The 15,287-nt window shown below is 40.0% G+C and overlaps 1 protein-coding gene across 23 annotated transcripts in view; it reads left to right on the top strand.

Annotated features, from left to right (window-relative positions):
• LOC122562121 (receptor-type tyrosine-protein phosphatase delta) overlaps positions 1-15,287 on the top strand; it is a 2,484,958-nt gene that overhangs the window by 624,778 nt on the left and 1,844,893 nt on the right. For 22 of the 23 annotated variants that reach the window (XM_087996678.1, XM_087996656.1, XM_087996731.1 and 19 more), the window contains one exon: positions 10,304-10,357. The exons of the other annotated variant lie outside the window; for it this stretch is intronic. The gene's annotated coding sequence lies outside the window, so the exon portion shown is untranslated. The remainder of the gene's footprint in view (positions 1-10,303; positions 10,358-15,287) is intronic. 23 annotated transcript variants of the gene reach the window in all.

Here is a 15,287-nt window from a genome sequence, read left to right as displayed (position 1 = left end):
GAGTAAGCTGGACCTATTACAGCATCTTTCAGTTTATAGGAAAGAAATTTATATATTGACAGTCCTCTCTAGTTCCACTGACAGTTGCTTTATGATATGGGCAGACCGTTTGCAATTGCAACTTTCTCACAAGTTGAAAAAAGGGCAATTGACTGATCTTATCTTTGAATCACCTGTCTGATTTAGACCAGCTTTTTCTCTATAACCCTGCAAGATAGTTACCTTCACACAGTAATCCAGCTGCCTTTTGAAAGTTTTTATGGGATCTCATTTAAACATCCTTTAAGGAAGCGCATTCCAGATCAGAAAAATCCTCTGTGAAATCATTTTCTCTCATTTCTCATCTGACTTATTTTGCCAATTTATTAAAATCTATGACCTCTGATTATTTGCCAAAGTAACAAGTTTCTCTCTTATGGGTCTATTGAAATCATTGTATGTATTTTTCTGTTAGCTCTTTCTTTAGCTTGCTGTGGTCTGTGAAGACCAATCTGTTTCCTGAGTCTCCTCCTATGATACCATCTTGGTAAACCTCCTCTGTTTCCTTTTGATGATGTTGACTGTTTTCCCCAAGGGTGGTGCTCAGAACTGTACACAGTACTCTAGCTAAAAGCTAACAATATTTAGCATGACTTTGTTTCTTTTGTACTCAGTCCCCTTTCTTATGTAATCGCACACTATACACACTTACTTAACTGTCTGGTTTAACTTATGATGCCACCTTCAAGGAGCTGTGACCGAATAGCAACTGATCCTTCTGCTCCCCAGTGAAATGTTACCATCTGGATTAGCCTGCCTCAGGGTATCATTTTTCTCAGACTGCATCATTGATAACATATCTGCATCTAATTATAGCTGCCATGTGTCTGTCCAACCATTTTCAAAGTTTCCCAGATCTTAGCATCGCAAAGCATAATCAAGTCAAGTAAACAAATAGAGCAGAGGATTTTGGTGGACTGGGAGTGGGGAATAGGCAGAGGATAGTTGTCTAACAAAACCCAATGTGAATCCAAGCCGCATGTCCCTTCTTTTCTACAATGTTATTTACGTGTTGTATCTCTCATTCCTGCTTCTAAGTTCTGTATTCCTATTTGATTTGTTCCTGTATTTAAGTTACGCCACCAGTGACAGAGTGGGGGGAAAGGATAGGAAGAAGTAAATACTGAGAGAATGTATTTTTCTTATGAGAGAGACTAGGCCTAGTCGAGACTGTTTGTTTAAAGTAAGTTGTCCGGCATTTAGGACAGAAATTATTTTTCTTTTTCCTCTCACTTAAAGTTGTTAGACTGTGGAATTTCCTCAAGAAGGAAGGTGTGTAGGCTGAGACATGGAATGCAAACAAAATCGATGTGGCTGGGCTGTACCTGTCCAAGTTTATAGAGGTGAACAAGAAAATTGAATTGTGTGGTCATGATTTGATCAACCATGATCTTCCTGAATGGCACAGAATGCTTGAAGAGCCAAATGGCCACAACAGCTCCTAATTTATTTGTTCATATTGCCATTCAAATATTCTTTGGCAACTGAGTCTCCAAATTGTTGGAATTGGCCCTATAAAGTGCACAGCCATTATTATAGTCATCATTTTATCACAGATAATAGGGAAGTCTATACATTATAATTTAGTAAATGGAGCATAACTGACAACAGTGGGAATGTTAAAAAGGAAGGGCATAATTCTGATCACTCCATGGTTTGTTGCAGTCAAAGGGAGCTCAAGAAAGTAAGCAGCTGACTGGACTTTGCCACATCTCTCCAGGCAGCCTGGTTGTCCTAATCATATACATTCGCACCCTCACACCCAACATTAGGTATAAAATGGCTCCAATATGGGAATGGGGTAATCTTCTCAGCCAGAAAATCTGTGAACACAAGGAGACAAAGTGAATGGGAGGCCATTGTTTGATTTTTGTTATTAATCTCCACCCAGGTTGAAAGGCCGGCTGGCCCTTGATGACCATTGTCCAGGATGGGAACAGAGAGAGCAATTATAGAGTGGGCAGATTGTGAGGGTGAAGTAAATCATACATTGGGATCAAATTAAGAGGATTGGTGGAGACATGAAACAAAGAAGGCACAGCAGAATAGTTGACCGTGGCAAAAGCAATGAGGATCTATCAGCTCCCCAAACTTCAGGTTAAATGCAAAACGATGGAAGACTTTGAATATATTCCCTCTGTTTTGAGATAATTTTTCCCTTGTTTGAAAGAGTGTTGTTTCTTAGAAGTTTAAATGAACACATTATGTGTTCAATTTATTATACTATATTGTTTGTTTGTGTGGCTATTAGTCCACTCAGAATTGTTCAACTGGTGCTCTAACAGAAGTTGAGATTTGGAAGCACTTTGGCCAAGACATTGCCATGAAGAAAATAATCGATTGACTTTTGAGCACTCTTTTCCCCTAAAGGATAAATTGTTGTAATTTTTTGAAATTTAGCATTAGATTAGATTAGTTTAGATTACTTACAGTGTGGAAACAGGCCCTTCGGCCCAACAAGTCCACACTGACCCGCTGAAGCGCAACCCACCCAGACCCATTCCCCTACATTTTACCCCTTCACCTAACACTATGGGCAATTTAGCATGGCCAATTCACCTAACCCGCACACTTTTGGATTGTGGGAGGAAGCCGGAGCACCCAGAGGAAACCCACGCAGACACGGGGAGAATGTGCAAACTCCACACAGAGAGTCGCCTGAGGTGGGAACCGAACCCTAATCACTGTGCCACCGTGCCACCCATAAATTATGTTTGTCCTGAGGAGTGCAAGGTTCAGAGCAATTAATTAGTCACTCTTTTCAGCAATATTCAAGTTCTTTGCAACCATGCATACTGTAAAAATATCCAGTTGGGGATGTTATGTCTATTCCAAGTGGCATGTGCACTTATTTTAATGTATGTAAACTGATTGCTTCCGTTTTATTTAATACATTACTCTAGGTCATATAAGAGATAAAAACAACTTTTTCACATCTTGGCAACCATCATTGATTCAGCTGCATCTAAGCTACAACATTTCATGTAAAATGAGTTGTTTGACAGGTGCATGATTTGCGAGTGCTATGACTCACAGCAATCATAATACGGTATGGAAATATTGGGTACAAAACTTTCAATTTAAGGCACAGACCTTTGGTGTTGTACACTTACTACATCACAGGCTTACTGTAGCATTGCTTCCCACATTCTGGAAGGTCCACCAATAAATTTAAAGCCATTTTATTCATCAGAAGGTCTTAAAACAATTGTAATTTATGATTTTATTTTTAGATATAAAAACAAAAGTGACTTGTTCATCATTCATACTGTAAGAGGCTACAAAAAGAAAGGCACTTTATCCTTGAACTATGATGTATTTGTTTCAGTCAAATAAATTACTTTGCATTTGAATGTCCCCAAAAGCAGCTAACAGAAAAGGAAATGAACAAAAAACAGGATCTGACATGTCATTGCAGAAATAGATAAAGCATATTTTTCAGATATCACACATAAAATATTAATGTATTTATTTTTATAAGCTAAATATGTGATAGTCACATCACTGGAATGAACAGCACTTAAGAAAAGTTTTAGCCAGATTTTGGTTACAGAAAATTTCACCAACTTTGAAGTAGAGCCCAGGTAACCTTAGAGATGGGCTGATCAGAAGGGACCCATTCATTTCTGAAATCTTTCCTGTGCTGTGCCATACAATTTTAGGTGCTCCAGCCCTCACTCCTCACCACCCTTCATACTTCTCTGCCAACTGATGTGGCAAATGAGAACCCTCTGACTATTGGACCTGTGGCCTTTCAAAGCCTCCATGCCAAATTATGCTCCCCATCCCCTCCCAAATGGCCACCTTCATAGCCACTGAACCAATGTCCATATAGGCAGAATTGCGGAGCCATGCAGAGCTGAAATAAAATACACTTCTCAAAATCTATGTAACTCCACTCATGAACATGTGAAATTTGTACATCTCTTCATGTGGCTAATATAAGGGGGAAAAAAATGAAGATTCTTGGTGCAGTGATGATATCCACACCTCTTGGATCAGAAGGTCCAGGTTCAAATCTTTCTGCTACGAAGATGTGTCACAACATACCCAAACAGGTATTTATAAAAATGCTATTGAAGCTACTCCAACACATTCCAACAGCCGCCCTGTAATTCAAAGTAGTTCAGCTTCCTTTCTATTCTCTAAAACTCTAAGAGTTGGAGGAAGGTTTAAAATCTCTAGATTATGGCAATTAAACAGATCTTTTCTGCTCTTCAAGACTGTTTATGCGCAATCCATAAATTTGTGGCTTCCACTCTGTTGGTTAAAGCCCTTGCAGCAATCAAGTGGGGTGTTCAAACTGGACTCCAAGTTCCATTGGTTGTACTGTGTTTGGACTTCCATCCTCTGTGATATATGCCCCAACCTTATCCCTTCTGGCAAAATTGGAATCTGTTGGGAAATGGGGATTAACATATTTGCATCTGGGTCCTATCTCAGCAGTATAAACAATTAACCCCTCAGGTAAGTATCTTAGTGTTGGGAATCAGGTGGATCATATTGACTATGAGATCCTGATTTGTATTTTAACCTGAAACAATTAGGGAGACTCAGCTGGCCAATATAAATGTGGGATTCAGAATATCCTCACTTCAGGGACTGACTCTGAGCTGGCTATGCATAAGTAAACAAAGGGTAGCTTGGTGACAGGATACCAGCATCTGTGCAGTTATTTCAGTATCTGACCAGTGTTTTCATTTTTAGTGACTCAGGAGAGGGGGCAGAGAAGATTTTGTAAGGATGGCACCAGATACGTGTTGATATACTTGTATATAGGTTTGGAAACGATTGACAGGCTGACTCTACTGTGTTTTAAAAAAAAAGAAGTGTGTGTGGCCTAATCAGGGGTTGCTAGGGAAAGTAGTTTAATATAGTATCACCATGACTTGAACTTTATCTCACAATCCTGACCTGGAAATAAATTGCCATTCATTTGGTGTCCCTGGGTCTGCCTCCCCAATGCCGTGGTGGATCTACCAACAAAAAAAGGACTGAAATGGTCTAAAAGGCAGTTCAGTTAGCTTGATGTCTGTCATGGGAAGGTGTTGCAATCAGTTGCTAAAGAGTTATAGCTGGGTGCTTAGAAAAAAATCTCAAGGGAGTTGGGAAAGGTCAGCATCATTTTATGAAAGGGAAATTGTGTTTAACCCTTTTATTTGAGTTGTTTGAAGGAGTAAAATGCTATGAATGAAGCAGAACCTACAGATGTACTGTATTTGGATTTCCAGAAGGCATTTGGCAAGGTGTTGCATATAAGTTTATTGCACCAAGTAGGATTTCATGGATTGTGGGTAATACATTAGCATGGATGTGGCTGACTGAAAACAAAGAATGCATAAATAGGTCTTCTAATTAGCAGGATGTGATGGGTTAAGTGCCTTATTGCAGCTTATGCTGTTGTTTTCTGGAAGGGACTGTTATTATCCATCAATGGTAATTTGTGAAGCCCATATGTAACTTTGTTTGACTTAGGGACCTTGAAGCACTGTCATTGTTCAAATAATCTTGACAGAATGGTCGTCAGATTTGAGTGACCTATCGGAGTCTGGTGTCTGGGACCACTTTCTCCTCCAGCTGCCTTTCACCTTTATGATTGGTGAGATACACGATCTTTCTTTGCTGTTCTACTGTCAAGGATCCTTTGGGTCATACTTTCTTTTCTGGCAAATCCCTCCCCAGCTTTGCCATCATGGCTGGTCCTACAATGAAAAAGGAGCTCAGAACCCTCTCCACATCAAGGTGATGATGCTGAGAAGTTGTAGATTTGTATCTATATAGATAAATTTTAGCCAAATCTTCCTGTGTCTCATCACAGAATTAGATTTTTGGGTTCTGCTGAACTATAACTCATGTTGAATTGCTAATTTACATTGTCTTCTCTCTCGTTTTTATAAATTAACTTTTTCAGACATGTTATGAGGCACATTTTGTCATTTATATAAATGATTTGAATGTGAACACAGGAGGTATGATTAGTATGTTTGCAGATAACAAAATTGGTGCTGTAGTGGATCGTGAAGAAGGTTACCGCAAAGTAAAATGGGATTGAGCTGTAGGAGAGGTGAATAGACTGGGCCATTTTCCCTGGACCATCGTAAGCTGATGGCTCACCTTATAGAAGTTTATAGAATCATGAGGGCATGCATGGCATGAATAGCCAAGGTATTTTCTCTGGGGTGGGAGAGTTCAAAATTAGAAGGCATCGGTATAAGGTTTAAGGTGAGAAGGGAAAGATTTAAAAGACACCTAAGGGGCAGAGAGTTATGCAGGTATGGAATGAGCTGCCAGAGGAAGTGGTGGAGGCTGGTACAATAACAACATTTGAAAGGCATCTAGATGGGTATATGAATAGGAAGGGTTAATAGGGATATGGGCCAGGTGCTGGCAGGTGGGACTAGGTTTATTTAGGATATCTGGTCGGCATGGACAAGTTCGACCAAAGGGTCTATTTCCATGCTGTACAGCTCTATGACTCTGATTCTATCTCCAGGGGAGGCAAGAACACTATCACTGTGCCACAAGAACTGTATAAGAACACTCAAGCAGGAACCCTTCATTAAAAGTGTGACATCTTATTGATTGAGTTATCTGGACTCCATTGTCTTCTCCCTCTCATTGCTGGAGAGGAGAGAAATGATGTTCTATAAATTGCTGAATTACCCACAACAACAAGTAAAAATCCTGGTGTGGGAAGTTTGTTACCAGTGCAATGTGAGACTTGTACAGTATGTAAGTTAGAGCAGTTTCAAACCCTGCCATATCAAACAATTCTGTGTAAAATCATAAGTTTAAAAATCACTACTCTTTTGTGAATAGCACAAAGAGGTTATTTGTTTCATTTGTTTAAATTTGTTTCAATATTAATCAAGCCTATTCTCAAAGTTAATTTACAGAGTTTGCCAGTTGAATAGCATTTTAAAAATAAAACTTTGTTAATAGATGGTCCCTAAAAAAATCAGTTGCAAAAGATTCATTATCTTGTTCTTATTTATCTTAAAACATTGGCAAAGACAGTATATTGTGACTTGGACTTCACTTTTTTGAGAGATTACTCCAGTATGATCACACAATACCAGGTTATAGTCCAACAGGTTTAATTGGATGCACACTAATGTGCTTCCAATTAAACCTGTTGGACTATAACCTGGTGTTGTGTGATTTTTAACTTTGTACACCCCAGTCCAACACCGACATCTCCAAATCTAATATGATCAACAGCAAAGAGGGAAGTAATGTAAGTTTTTGCGATTTACATTAGCAACAGCATTTATTTGTCAGGAGTTTTATATTTTTTCTTAACTCCTGAACGCTGTGGTTCCGGAATGGATGAGAAATATTGGATGTATAGTTCTGCAAATCAGAAATAAACATCTACTTTATTTTTTCTCAAAGTTGCTTCAAATTCCTGTGATTGTTTTTTAAACAGCCTGTTCAGACTTGTTGTAACACCTTTATGGCAGGAAGCTGAATCTTCCAGTCCAGTGGGAAGGGCACAGTCCTGCACTTCAAGATCCCTAGAAATATACTTAGCCTAATTATTGGTAAATGCTGTTTATTTGGATTTTAGTTCTTAGGTTATTTAATCATGGGAATATCTTGTATACACTATATGATGACATTGTACATTACAGCAGACTCCACCTATCAGCATTGTGCATTTTCACAATGGAATATTATAGCCTTGAGGAAAATAATTTTTCAGTTGGTGAAAAAAGCTATATCTTTTCAACTGGAGAGATTGGACCGGGTTGTAAATCTGAGTTGTAAACCTGAGTTGAAGGAATGATTTTCTGTGTGCAGTTCATAGCCTACACTGGAAACATTTAGTCAGGTAGTCAATCTTCTCATGTGGCTTCTTAAGATTTTCACTTCTTGTTAGTCACTTAACTATGATGAAATAAACAGTTGTTTGAGTGAGAAAAATGCCAGACTGGAGCTATTAATGAAACTTTAGTGCTATTCAAATAATATTTGTGCCAGCTAGCTTGGTTTGATTCGCCATTAGATTAACTGTGATCTGGACAAAGTAAAATGATGCCTGAGGACCATCATGCATTTTGGCAACATCTAAGTATTTATTCTTGAATGGACAATAGACTTTAAGATTGTGGGTTTGTGAAGAAATTTAGATCATAAAACCAATGAAAAACAAATAATTGTTGCAAGATTTGTACCAAACCCATGAAATTGCAGCTTCATGATGAATTAAACACCTGAAGGATATTCTTGCTGCTTGTTTTATTTGCTTTCCTCAAGGTTTTCACTTTCTGTTGTCTTCCCTTTAAGGAAATTATTCCTAGTGTAGCATGACTCATTGTAGGTACAGAGCTGTCCGGTACCTCAGTCGTAGTTTAAATTAAGTGTGTCAGTTGACTATTTGATTGCACATTTTTTGACAGGAGAAATCATAAATGGGTTGAAAATTGCAACTTCTTACAATCGCACTTAAATGGAGGTAAACTAACTCCCTATTAAACAGTGATCAAATCTAATTACTGTTTGTTCTGTATGAATCTTTACAGTGTTGCATGATATACTCACCTCATACACTGTACATATGTTTGTAATGATTTAGTTGCAACTTACCAAATTACTAGATTTTATTCATTTTAATTCCACCTCATACCATAGTGGATTTTTAACTTTGGTCCTCTTGGTCCAGGACCACAATGGCTGCAACATTCCCCTGTATTTTCACCAGAGTGTTTCATAAGTACTTTCCCATCAGAGTTCCTTTGGACTAGAAGCAAAGAAATGTTAGAGAAACTCAGCAGGTCTGGTAGCAGCTGTGGAGCGAAAGCCGAATTAATATTTCAAGTACAGTGATCCTTCTTCAGAGCTAAGAAAAGGTAGTACATATGCCAATAAGTTGGGGAGGGCGGGGGTGTGGGGAGGCAGGGTTGGAGTAGAGGAACAGATAATTGGAATTAGAGGCCAGAGAGAGAGAGAAAGAAAGGCAGACAAAGGGATACTAGTAAATCAGTGAAGCAGAAAAACAGTAAAGCCAATAATGAGTATCATGATTGATAAAAATGGACTAGCTGCACTGAAAGCAATTCATTATCAAAACAGGACTTGGGTGTGAGGGTGGGTAAAGGACATAGTAGGTGGTTTTCAGACTCTAAAATTATTGAACTCAATATTGAATCCTGAAATCTTAGGTTTTCCAATTCCAGCGTGCACTAGTCCTCACTCGTGCACTGCAGGAGGCCCAAGAGAGAAATGTTGGCCAGAGTATAAAGTGGTGGTTGAAGTGGAAGATGACTGGAAGTGCAGGGTCATTCTGATGGACAGAATATTAGTGTTGCACAAAGTGGCCATCAAATTTGTATTTTGTCTGCCAACATAAAGGAGACCACAACATGTGCAGTGAATACAGTAGACTAGATTGAGCGAAGCGCAGGTAAATCGCTGTTTCTGAGGCCTTGAATAGTGAAGAGGGAGTAGATAAACAGGCAAGTGTTACATCTTCTGCGATTGCATAGGAAGGTACTGGCGGGTATGGGGGAGTGGACCAGGGAGTCCTTGAGGGAACAGTTCTTGCAAAGTGTTGAAAAAAGAGAGAAAGGGGGTATTTGTCCAGTAGTGGCAACCCACTGGAGGTGGCAGAAAAGGCAGCTTATGAGTCTTTGGATGTGGATGCTGATGGGATGGAAAATGATGACCAAGGGATCCTTGTTATATTAAGGGAGGAAAGAAAAGCAGTGGGTGGAGGAAATAGATCAGATCAAGATGGCAGATAATCCTCAGTTGAGGAAAAGGGTGAACATTTCTGAGGACCCCTGCAGAAGATGGCATTAGAACAGATGCAACAGAGAAACAATAATTGTCTCTAAATTTCATCGTGTCTGCCTTTCACTCTTAACTTACAAGGTTAATTGAAGTAATAACTATAGCACTTAAGATGATATGAAATGTAATCTCCTGATGTGTGTGATTATCTGTTTTGTCACTGATTTCAACACTAGACAAGCATGCAAGCTCATTGGTACAACATTGACAAAGATATAAATAATTGTAAATAATGTAACTGTAAAAGATATAATCAACAATCTAAAAATGCTATGTAAATGTGACACTGTAGCTGTGAAAAGATTTATCCTTTTGAAGACAGTCACAATGATAAATTAAGACAACATTTTGGTAGCAATGGGATGAAAACTGTGATTCTTTGCTCAAGATTTATTTTCTAACAACTTTAGCTGCCTGGCATAGTGGAGATGCAGTTCTTTAAAGTTCTGATTCATTTTGTATTTTTCAGGGAAGCCTTGAAGAGACTTCTGTTTGTGATTGCTATCAAATTCTTTCCTCATTGGTAAGATACCTACCTGTTATTCCATTCAGTTTTTTTTTAATATTATTGGCGATGGAAGTTGTGTTCCAACCTTATTCAGGAGCATATGTAGTGAAAAGAAATGCTTCAAATATTCAGCTGTTCAGACACCATCCATGGAGACAGAAACAGAGAAAACAGGTGGAATCCTGTGTCCTTTCCCATGGCATGTTTAGTGGCATTTGATCTTGTGGGAAAGTGCCACAAGGAGACTTTGCCACCTTCCTGATGCCGTGTTGATTCAATTCCATGATATAAGGGATCCCTCAGTTTCCTCTCTGAATGCCACCAATTGAGAGCCAAAAATGATAATTTATCGCCCACTTAAGGGTCTCACTCTGCTGCTGTTAATATAAGCCAGTCCTTTGCCATACAGAATTCCTACATTAAATACCTCATTTAAAGATTTGTCTGAGGAAGGGGTTGGTGTGAGCCATGGAAAACTATTCCCTCTTCTAACAGCAGAATCCGTCCCTCAAAGGGAACTACCGGCTTCTGATGAAACAGCAGCACAGTGTGAAGAGGATTTCCACTATTTGGCACTTGGATACAGTTGGGGAGGGCATGCCCTCTGCCCCTTCAAGTCCCTGTGCTGAGAACACTCTTCACAAAAAGAGGCAATGTGTAGGGTCCTCATTGTCTGTCCATGAATGGACAAGAGCCCTTCACCTCTACGTGATAATTCCACCCATTTTCTTTTACTCTCACTGACTTTCATTAGCATTGTCGAGTATTTTCAGAATGTTCTGTTTCTTATTCTGATTTCCAACATCCACACTTCACCATGTGTTCAGAACGCAGAACTAAGGATCGTAGAGGTTGCTTAACTACATTGCCTTCAAGCAGAAAGGAAGTATTGTGATGGGTTTGTAGGCTCTTTGTGATGATGGCATAAATAGCATAGTGTGAGTGGATTTCGTTATCTGACTGTTGGATTAGAACAGAGATACTCATCTAGATAATAGTGTTGTAACAGCAAGGCAAGAGCCTGGTACACCCAGGGTTACCAAGCAGTATTTAGTATTCTAAGACTGATGATAGTTCTTGACCTTGCCTTATCCTCAACAAAGTCTGCTTCAAATTTAGACTCATAGTGTAGCTTTAGACTCATCGTGTAGCATTGAATCAGACTACAAAAGTTTAAGGTTGACATTGCATTTAAGAGGCGAAGGTATATTGGGTCTCAATTAAGATCTAATAAAGTGAAGACTGTAGTTTTTTAAACTTTTGTTTGGTGTAGCTGAAGTGATGACATGCAATAGAGCATTTTCTGATTCATCTAGCTAGCTGTTTTAGCTTCATACATTGAAATCTATTACAATGTAGTTGTCAGTTACAATCAATATGTTGTTCCCTATATGTGCGAATGACATTATCTTTGATAAAACATAAATATTTGTGAAGAAAAGTACATGAACTGCTGAAATATTAAACTCAGGTAAAGTGCAAAGTTAGAACACTGAAAATGAACATACAACAGCTTTTAAGATTGTGACTTGTACATTGGTAAAAGGCTTTCTCGTCCTACTTACTCTGTGTTCCAACTTCAGAACAACAGCCAAAGGGTTTCTTGCAGAAGTAGACGTACACTGTGTCTCATAAATTGATTTTTATTCCCCTTCAGTTCAAAGAAAATTTGCACCATAAACTGCTGGAAGTGCAATCTGATAGTGGTTGAACAAGCTCAAAGGAGTCTTGGTGAATGACATAATTAATTGTTCATCTCCTCAACAGTTGTGATTTAAGAGAGAAATGAATGCAGGGAGGGTAGAAGCAAATGACAGTCATTAGATGTAAGTTAGAAATAGAGAGGGAGACAATGATTAAGTTAGGAGAGAAAATAAAATATCTTCACAAATTCAACTTTTTAAAACACTTTGAGTGGTTTAGTGCCTATCTGAAGTGATATGCAGTTTCAGATGTTTATTTTCTGGGCCTAATCTGATGAAGTGCCAATGTGACATTATAGGAGCATGGGTGGCACGGTGGCTCAGTGGTTAGACTATTGCCTCACAGCACCAGGGACCATAGTTTGATTCCATCCTCAGGTGACTGTGTGTGGAGTTTGCATGTTCTCTCTGTGTCTGTGCTGGTTTCCCCTGCGTGTTCCAGTTTCTTCCCACAGTTCAAAGACGTGCAAGTTAAGTGAACTGACCATGTAGAATCATAGAGCTATACAGCACAGAAACAGATCCTTTGGTCCAACTTGTCCATGGCAAAATTAAAGACTGCAGATGCTGGAAAATAGTGATGCCCTGTGGTTGAAGGGTCCAAAGGCAGAAGATGATAGAACCTCCCCTGGTCCTCACCTTCCACCTCACTAATCTCCAGATACAATGTATTATCCTGCATCATTTCCACCACCTACAATCAGACCCCATCTCTATCTGCGTTCCACAGAGACCATTCCATCTGTGACTTCCTCATAGATGCATGTCCCCCACCAACCCACCTTCCACACCTGGCATCTTCCCTGGCCACCTCCCCACTTACCTCCATCCAATGCCCCAAAGGATCTTTTCATATGCAGCAGAGATTTTCCTGCACATCCAAAAACCTCATCTACTATGTTCGTTGCTCTCAAGGTGGTCTCCTCTACATCGGGGAGTCAAGGTGCCAACTCACAGAACATTTCAGAAAAGCATCTCTGGGACACATGCACCAAAAATTCCATTGTCCTGTGGCTGACCATCTCAATTCCCCCTCCCACTGTGCCAAGGACACGCAAGTCGTGAGCTGCTTTCTCCGCCAAATCCAAGCCACCCGACAACTGGAGGAAGAACGCCTCATCTTCCACTTTAGGACCCTCCAACACATGGCATTAACATTGACTTCACTAGTTTCCAAAATATCCCCTACCCCAGCTCATCCCAATCCATCCCTCGCACTTGACATTGCCCTTTTGAACTGTCTTACCTGCCCATCTTCCTTCCCTCCCCACCAACCTATCACAAACAACCCCACCTGCAACCACCTATCGCCTTCCCAGCTTCCTTTGCCCCAGCCCCACCCCCACCCTCCTCTTTATCTTTCAGCCCCCTTCACCCCCCCCCCCACATTCCTGACAAAGGACTTATGCCCGAATCGTCAACTCTCCAGCTCCTCAGACCTCGCCCTACCTGCTGTGCTTTCCGAATGCCACACTTTTTGAATCCAATTTGTCCAAGCTGACCAGATATCCCAAATAAATCTAGTCTCATTTGCCAGCATTTCACCCATATCCCACCTCTAAACCCTTTGTATTCCTGTTCCCATTCAGACGCCTTTTAAATGCTGCAATTTTACCAGCCTCCACCACTTTGTCTGGCAGCTCATTCCATACATGCACCAACCTCTGCATGAAAAGGTTGCCCTTTAGATCCAGACTAAATCTTTCCCCTTTCACCTTAAACCTATACCGTCTCGTTTTGGATTTCCCCATCCCGGGGAAAAGGCCTAGTCTATTTACCCAGTCCATGCCCATCATGATTTTGTAAACCTCTGTAAGGTCACCCCTCAGCCTCCGACTCATCAGGGAAAATAGCCCCAGACTATTCAGCCTCTCCCTATTGCTCAAAGCCTCCAACCCTAGAACATCCTTGTAAACCTTTTCTGAACCCTTTCAAGTTTCACAACATGCTTCCAAAAGCAGGGAGACCGCAACTACATGCAGTATTACAAAAGTGGCTGAGCTAATGTCTTGTACAGCTGCAGCATGACCTCCTAACTCCTATACTCCATGTACCGACCAATAAAGGCAAGCACACCAATGCCTTCTTCACTATTCTATCTACCTGCCACTCCATTTTCAAGGAACTGTGAGCCTGCACTCCAAGGTCTCTTTCTTCAGCAATACTTCCCAGGACATTACTATTAAGTATATAAGTCCTGCCTTCATTTGCCTTTCTAAAATACAGCACCTCACATTTATTTAAATTAAACTCCATCTGCCACTCCCTGGTATCCAAGGATGTGCAGGCTAGGTGGGTTTACCATAAAAATGGGTGGGATGCTGTTGGGAGGGCCAGTGTGAACTCGATGGACCGAAAGGCCTGCTTCCACACTGGAGGGATTCAATGATATCTGCTGCAATGCGGTTTTGGTTATTTGGATATCATTTAGAAGGCATAAAGGTCCAAACCCTTCCAGATTCAAGTACCAATGTGTAAATAAACGATTGGATAAAATCAGCAGGATCTGAAGGAAAATGGCCAGATATTATTGGACAAAAGAAGGCAGTGTTTAAGGTGAAAACTACTTTTAATTGCAGGTTCCAGTGTTGGTTTTCCATTGGTTTGCCAATGGTTTTGGCTGCCTCAGGCTCAAGCCAAAGTAACAAGAGGTTGCAACATAGGTGTTAGGCCACTTGCTGCTTATGCTAATTGATTAACACTTGTTTCTGGCAAGAGTAATCTTTTGTTTGGTGTATATAAAGATTTCACTGAGCATGGACCACAACTGAAGTAGTGCTGAAAACCTGGGCACTACAGAGATAACTTCTCATGGGTTCTGAAGAGTCATACTGGACTGAAAATCTCCATAGATTCTGCCAAACATGCTGAGTTTCTCTCACACTTTTTGTTTCTATGTACAACACTGAGTATTTGTCTGTCTGATTTCTGATCCAAGTAAAAATAAGAATCTTTGTTGGTCAACATGGGACTGTTTAGAATGCATAGTGTCATTGAGGATGCTGAAGTACAAAACTTCATTTAATTTCACTGGGATTTGGTAAGAAAAGAAACCCATGAACTCTTGCTTGACTTCCTGCTTCAAATGGGTAAAATATTAGCTAGAAACCCTCATGTGCTTAACATTGTGAAAAATTTCTAATCTGCAGGGTTATAATGCAAAATCTGTCATTATAGATTTCTTTTTATATGTAGAGAAAAATACTTCATGGGCAGCACAGGCAGTTCTGTTAGGAAATGCA

This window comes from Chiloscyllium plagiosum, unplaced genomic scaffold, assembly GCF_037043375.1.
Source record: "Chiloscyllium plagiosum isolate Xiang-an unplaced genomic scaffold, Cpla_swu_hap1 HiC_scaffold_2, whole genome shotgun sequence".
Lineage (NCBI taxonomy): Eukaryota > Metazoa > Chordata > Chondrichthyes > Orectolobiformes > Hemiscylliidae > Chiloscyllium > Chiloscyllium plagiosum.
Note: the sequence above shows the minus strand (reverse complement) of the source record. Positions and strands in the feature narration are given on the sequence as shown.